The sequence below is a fragment of the Fundulus heteroclitus genome, chromosome 2 (genome assembly GCF_011125445.2).
Source record: "Fundulus heteroclitus isolate FHET01 chromosome 2, MU-UCD_Fhet_4.1, whole genome shotgun sequence".
NCBI lineage: Eukaryota > Metazoa > Chordata > Actinopteri > Cyprinodontiformes > Fundulidae > Fundulus > Fundulus heteroclitus.
This window is the reverse complement of record NC_046362.1, coordinates 11,677,199-11,683,228: the sequence shown is the minus strand read 5'-3', so window position 1 is coordinate 11,683,228 and position 6,030 is coordinate 11,677,199. Positions and strand designations below refer to the sequence as shown.

Here is a 6,030-nt window from a genome sequence, read left to right as displayed (position 1 = left end):
GCTTGAAAGCCTCACATCAAAAGGCTGGTTTCCATATCAAGTAAACAAAGGGCGAGAGGCAAGGTGCACCTTGGACAGGTTGCGGATGAATTTGGTTGTGTCCAAATTCATCTAGAAATTGAGTTTGTATGTCTTATCAGCGTAACACATAACATCAAGTAGTTCTGATCATTTAATTCTGGTGTGTCTTTCATAGAAAAACAACAACAAAAAAATGCCCCGTATGTCACTACTGTACACACAGAGCATGACCGACTCTATACAGCCACGTCTAAATACATTATAACCCGTCTTGCAGCTGTTAATCATGAAAGTCATTTAAACTGTTTCAATGCACAGCTCTACAGTGTTACTTAAATGTTATTTAAACACATAATTTACTTGTTTGCCTCAAAATTCATCCCAGCTTTATGACAGGTGCCAGTACTGCAGGTAAAAATAATGTTTTTGTTGTGTAGGTGTCATGAAAGCACGTGTTTTTGATTGTTTTGTTGTTGCTGTTGTTTTGGTGGATGATTATGACACATTACAAGCACTATAATGATTATATTAACTTACGATACACAGCCCTACATACCATCCTAAATTTTAAGGGTCTTCTTGTTATCTTAATGTTACAGGTGGAAGAAAAAAAAAAGGTCCCCAAGTTGAAATGTTTCAAAAACAGTTTTATATCGCCACCTAGTGGTTATATAAGGCAGCCTTTTAACCGTGATGCCCCAGATGCACATATCTGCGAGTTCCCTGTGTGACTCACAAAGAAAGCCCAAAAAGCTGTGTAAATATAAATCGGTGTAAGAAATGATAGTTTACATAGCTCTAGACAAACAAATGTTGGACAAGACAAAAGTTCAGGAATCACAAAACATTTTTCATAGTCAAATTTTCCATCCTTACTCGAGTTAGAAAGCTATACAAAATGTATTGTTACGTTTTTCCTGCCTTCGGACTGGGTAAGATGTCACACACGATAATTAAAATCCCCCGTTAAATAAGCATAGACAGGAAAAAGTGTTGCCACATTGGTCGGATTGCTTTAGTGCTGTTGTGTGGTAATGGTGTGCTCTTTATTATGGGTTATAGTTCTACTCTTTTAACATGAGTTTGAGAGAGGTTGTGAATGGGGCTGTTTTTGAGGGAGGAGGCGCTGTTGGCCGCTCGCGTTTCATTTATTGGTTTCATCGGACGCACGCCAGCCAAATTCACCGGAGCAGAAGCTAGCTTTAGTTAGCTTCCGGCTAGATACTGTTCACCGACTAAGATTTATGGATAAGCTTGTCTTATGGGTTTAGCGTTTACGATACACCTAACAAAATATACATAAAAGCTTGAATATGGCAATGTATTTGAGAGTGTGTTGCAGCGTCCCTTCGATAGCTCAGTTGGTAGAGCGGAGGACTGTAGCGGCAAACAGCTGATATCCTTAGGTCGCTGGTTCGAATCCGGCTCGAAGGAGACCAATTTTTTTTTTTCTGACTCCATGCACCTGAGGAGCGCAGGACTGCGTATGGTGACCAATAGCCACCGGGAGTCCATTTTTCCCTAGCTAATCAGACGCGCGGGTCAATCTTTTGGCGGCCAATCGTAGGGCGAGGTCAATATTTTGGCGGCCAATCGTAGGGCGAGGTCAATCCCAGTTTAACTGAACTAGACACAGGGGAACTATCGTCCGTATAAAATGGGGAAGAATTGCGGGGGAGGGGGAGAAGTACCCTGAACGCGGGTTCGAATCCCGCTGTGGTACACTTTTGTTGCCACTAAAACAGCTTAATTTGTTGGCTTTTAACACATAAATTAGCCTTCTGTAATTTGTGGAGCGTTTTTAAAAATTTAAGCTAAATTTTACAACCTCACAAAGTGACACACAATCATTGATCTATAGACTGATAAAATAATGTAATCTAAACATGATTTCTTTTTTGGACTCAATTAGTTAACCAGGCAGGAGACACATAACATAACTCTTGAATGTATACCAAAAATAAGCACTTTTGGGCACAAAGTCTTGCCAATTAACTCTGTATTTAGGACCCAGTTTTATCAAACAGGAAATTTCAGCAAAAATCAATGTCCATTTCTTGCACTGGTTATCTCAATTTAATCAAATGTAGAGTATGCTGCAATCTATTAGGATTTATTGGTGTACTGGATGTATTTTTGCTCTAGAGCAAATTACAGTCATTATCAGGACATATCTAAACAAAGAGGCCAATGAAATGAGTTATTGTATTTTTTTCTTTTATTTAAAACAATTCAATGTATACACAAACACCCCGTAACATTCTTATATATACGTAAAATATATAAATAAATTACGTATATACACATAGTGTATAGACATTGTATAATTAGTGTATAGACATTATATAATTAGTGTATAGACAATTATAGCATATAGAGACAATATATATATATATATATATATATATATATATATATATATATATATATATATATACACACACACACATATATATATATATATATACAGTGTATAGACATAACAATTATGTAAGTAGTTTATAAACATAATATATAGTGTATAGACATAACAATTATATAGCATGTAGACATAATGTCCTAGTGTATAGCCATATTAATATTATATAATTAGTATAAAGACATAATATCTAAAGTATATATACAATAAATAATATATAATAAATGTATGTATGCATAATAATTAAATAAAAATACAAAAATCTTAAAAAAACACTGTGAAAAAGCTTCACTCCTTTATCTTCTGATCTGTCTGAGCCACTGCTCTTTGGTTAGTGTCTCTGTGTTTGGGCAGTAAATCCTGCCTTTGTATTGGCTATGGCCGGTCTCTGTGGTGCGTGGCTCATCGCATTTAGTGCATCGGTTGGATGTGACTGTTCTTCTGTATTGGCGCTTCTCTTTTTGGGCTGTGTTTTGGGTTTGTGTAGGAGATGTAGGGGTTCCCTGAAAATATGTTGGGCATATAACGTTTGGTGCAGTGGGGGAGGGCAGCAGAAGTCGTGGCAAATTGCTAGCTGCTGCAGCGGTTGGTGGTATTTGGAGTGGCATGTAAAAATTATTTTGGTTAGGTGCAGGCGGTTTTGGTTGAATATGGTCTGATTTGGTCTTATTTACAGTTACAAGTTGGAGGGTTGTGTCTTTCATAATAATGCCGTTATTCAAAATTAGCTGTTGAATCTTTTTGTAATCATTTAGAATTAATGACCATCTTGAAAAGGTTTGGTTTCCAATTTTTTTGGGGCTACTATGAATGTTGCACAACCTGATAAAAACCATCTCAACTAGGCGGCTATAATCTGGCCATTGAGCAGCAGAACCAAAAGAACCAAGAACATGCCTTTTTGTGCTCTCAACGCCTGCATAAACAGCCTTTTTTTTGGGGGGGGGACCTAAATCGACCTGTAAGCTGTCGTTTCTGGTGTCGTGCAGCATACACAATCCGGTCTTTATCATATTTGTCCAAGTTTTGCCAAAGACCCACAATGGTGGCGGCCTGCTGGTTTGCGATTGTTAGGCCTTTTTCATTTCTTAGTTCCACCAGGTACTCTGCAAGCTCATCCACCCGATCCAGTCCTGTCCTACTGTGTTCATCGACAGCCTGTGGAGAAAAACTGCATCAAGTATCTCAAAAAGATAAACCATGAACAATTTTCAAAACACACTGATATTTAACTTACAATTTGTTCAGAAGTAGTTAGCCCAGGTAACCCGAATGAAACAGTAGCCTGGGGCACAGCAGAAGACGGAGGCAGGAGCTCAGGCAGGAAAAGAGATCCTACTGGATGTGTCCAAAAGCATATCTGCTAGTGTGACCTCCATACAGTCAAGTTCCTCCAAGCCCTCATCAGCCTCCACTGGCTGTTGCATTTCTATTTGCTCCAGCAATGTCTCTGCCTCCTCAGAATCTGGTGCCATATCCTGTAGTGGTTTGTCTCTCTGCCTCAGTAGGTACTGCACTCCAATCAGTTCACCTGAAATTGCATAACCAATTTTGGATTACAAAAAAAAAATTAAATACAGGACAATGAGCATGATACTTTGTGTTGAAACCTGTATATTTTGCAGGTGGTGTAAAAGAAGGGAGCAGCTTCTTACCAAAAACTCTCTCGTAATCGATGTTGACACTATGAACCAGTTCACCAGAGTAGGTGCGTAAACCAGAGGTTTCTGCCTCCACAGCAGCAGCCGCCCTGTTGTGGTTCCAGCGATGTAGCCCATCCAAAAGGTAGATCTGGAAGTTCAAGGTGTTGGCACTGTTTCCTTGAATAAATACCAATCATTAGCACAGGAAAAAACAAAGCATTTGTTGTAACTTAAGGAGCATTATTAAACTGGATTTACCTGGAATGAACCGCTTTAAATGGCAGTGGAAAGACTCCAAAGATGTTGACCCTCTGGCACAGCGCAGGGTCTGCAGCTCGACCCGTCCCTTCTTGATGGTTAATCAGCTGATCCAACAGCTGGATGGTTTCGCTCTTCTCCTCCTGCAGTGTAGCTCTAACTCTTGTTTTGTTATTTGCCGATCCAGCTGCCTCTCAGTCAGAGCTGTCCAGCCATGACCTATAAGCTGTGCCCTCTTTGCCTCACTCAGTTTGTTTTCAAAGCTTTTTTTCTGGATTGATCATGACCCGGATGACCGAGAATCTTCACCAGCATATCAATTGTAGATGAAAAACACCTTACCATAGGAAGATGATACCCACACAAACACTTTTGTGGTTGGGATAAAAGTGTCTGCTGGCCTCTCAGCTGTAGTGGACACTTTTTCTGTCATATTCTGGGTTTTGTTTTGGTTTGTTTTTTAATCAGTTAGGCCTCTCTCCTGCCTCAGTTTTTGGTTTCTGTCTTGTTTGGATTCTTTTATAGCTTGTGTACGGTTGTAGTTTTTCCTGTCATGAGTTTTTCTCTTAGTGGTCTCTATTCTGTACTTTGTCATGGTTCTTATCCTAGTATTAGTTCTAGTTTGCGTTATATGCTTGTGTTCTGTTCAGTCCTTCTTAGCTTCACTTCCCTTCCTTTGATTACTTCTTCTTCTTCTTCTTTTCTATTATGGTGGGTCACAAGCAACTTTAAGGTGCATACCGCCACCTACTGTACATGAGTGTGTAGTAGTGTTACTTCACATCTATTAGATTCTATTTTTTAATTTTGTATTCTTAAGATAAATAAACAATGCTTTCCTTAATTTATGAATATCTGTTATGTTTCCTTTATTTCCTAATATACCTTTAAGATTCCATTCATGCCCTATACTTCTAACTATTCTCTTTAATTCTTCCCTTTCAAGTTTATATGACTTACAGTTCATCAGTATGTGTTCTACATTTTCTTTTTCTCCACATCTCTCACATTTATCACTATTTTTCCTTCCTATTAAATAAAGCATGTCATTTAATTAGGTATGACCTATTCTTAATCTACTAATTATTATTTCTTCTCTTCTGTTTCTTTCATTAATGCTTCAAATTTGAACTGACTTTTGAACTTCATATAATCTTCTCCCTTTCTTATCTTCATTCCATATTTTTTGCCATTCCTCCATTTCTTTACTTTTAATAAGTGATTTCCCTTCTCCTTTCCCAAAAGGAATTGAAATTGCTGTTCCTGCCCTGCCTGCCCAACTGGACTTTTTGGATTTCTGCCATTTTTGTTGCAACAGGATTTTTGGGTTTTTGATTTCTGTTATTAAAGATCCTTCTTTTTAAAGAAACCTCTGCTGGTCTGGCTGAGTTCTGGGTCCGCTTGCTCTGATCATTACACTTTTCTATCAATAAACAAGAGCACAAGCTGAATTTGACTACTAATTGTATTCTTTGTCATAATACATTATAATTTCTTGTTTTATGCTCAAATCTATGTGATTCACAGTTTGTCAACTATTTTGAAACTGAAGTAAAAAAAATTATTATTTGCAATCAAAATGCTGGAAATGCACACTTTACGTTCACGTTCTGCTGAATAGTGTGCGACCGTTTGGTGTTGGTTGGCCTCATTAGCTCATTGATGGATCGATGTGAATACTTTCTGTTC

The 6,030-nt window shown here is 38.1% G+C and overlaps 1 non-coding gene across 1 annotated transcript; it reads left to right on the top strand.

Annotated features, from left to right (window-relative positions):
* The first annotated feature begins 1,367 nt into the window (after window positions 1–1,367).
* Window positions 1,368–1,455, top strand: trnay-gua. The gene is given in 2 exon segments: window positions 1,368–1,404; window positions 1,420–1,455. It is a non-coding gene; the product is annotated as a tRNA-Tyr (tRNA).
* Window positions 1,456–6,030: the final 4,575 nt, after the last annotated feature.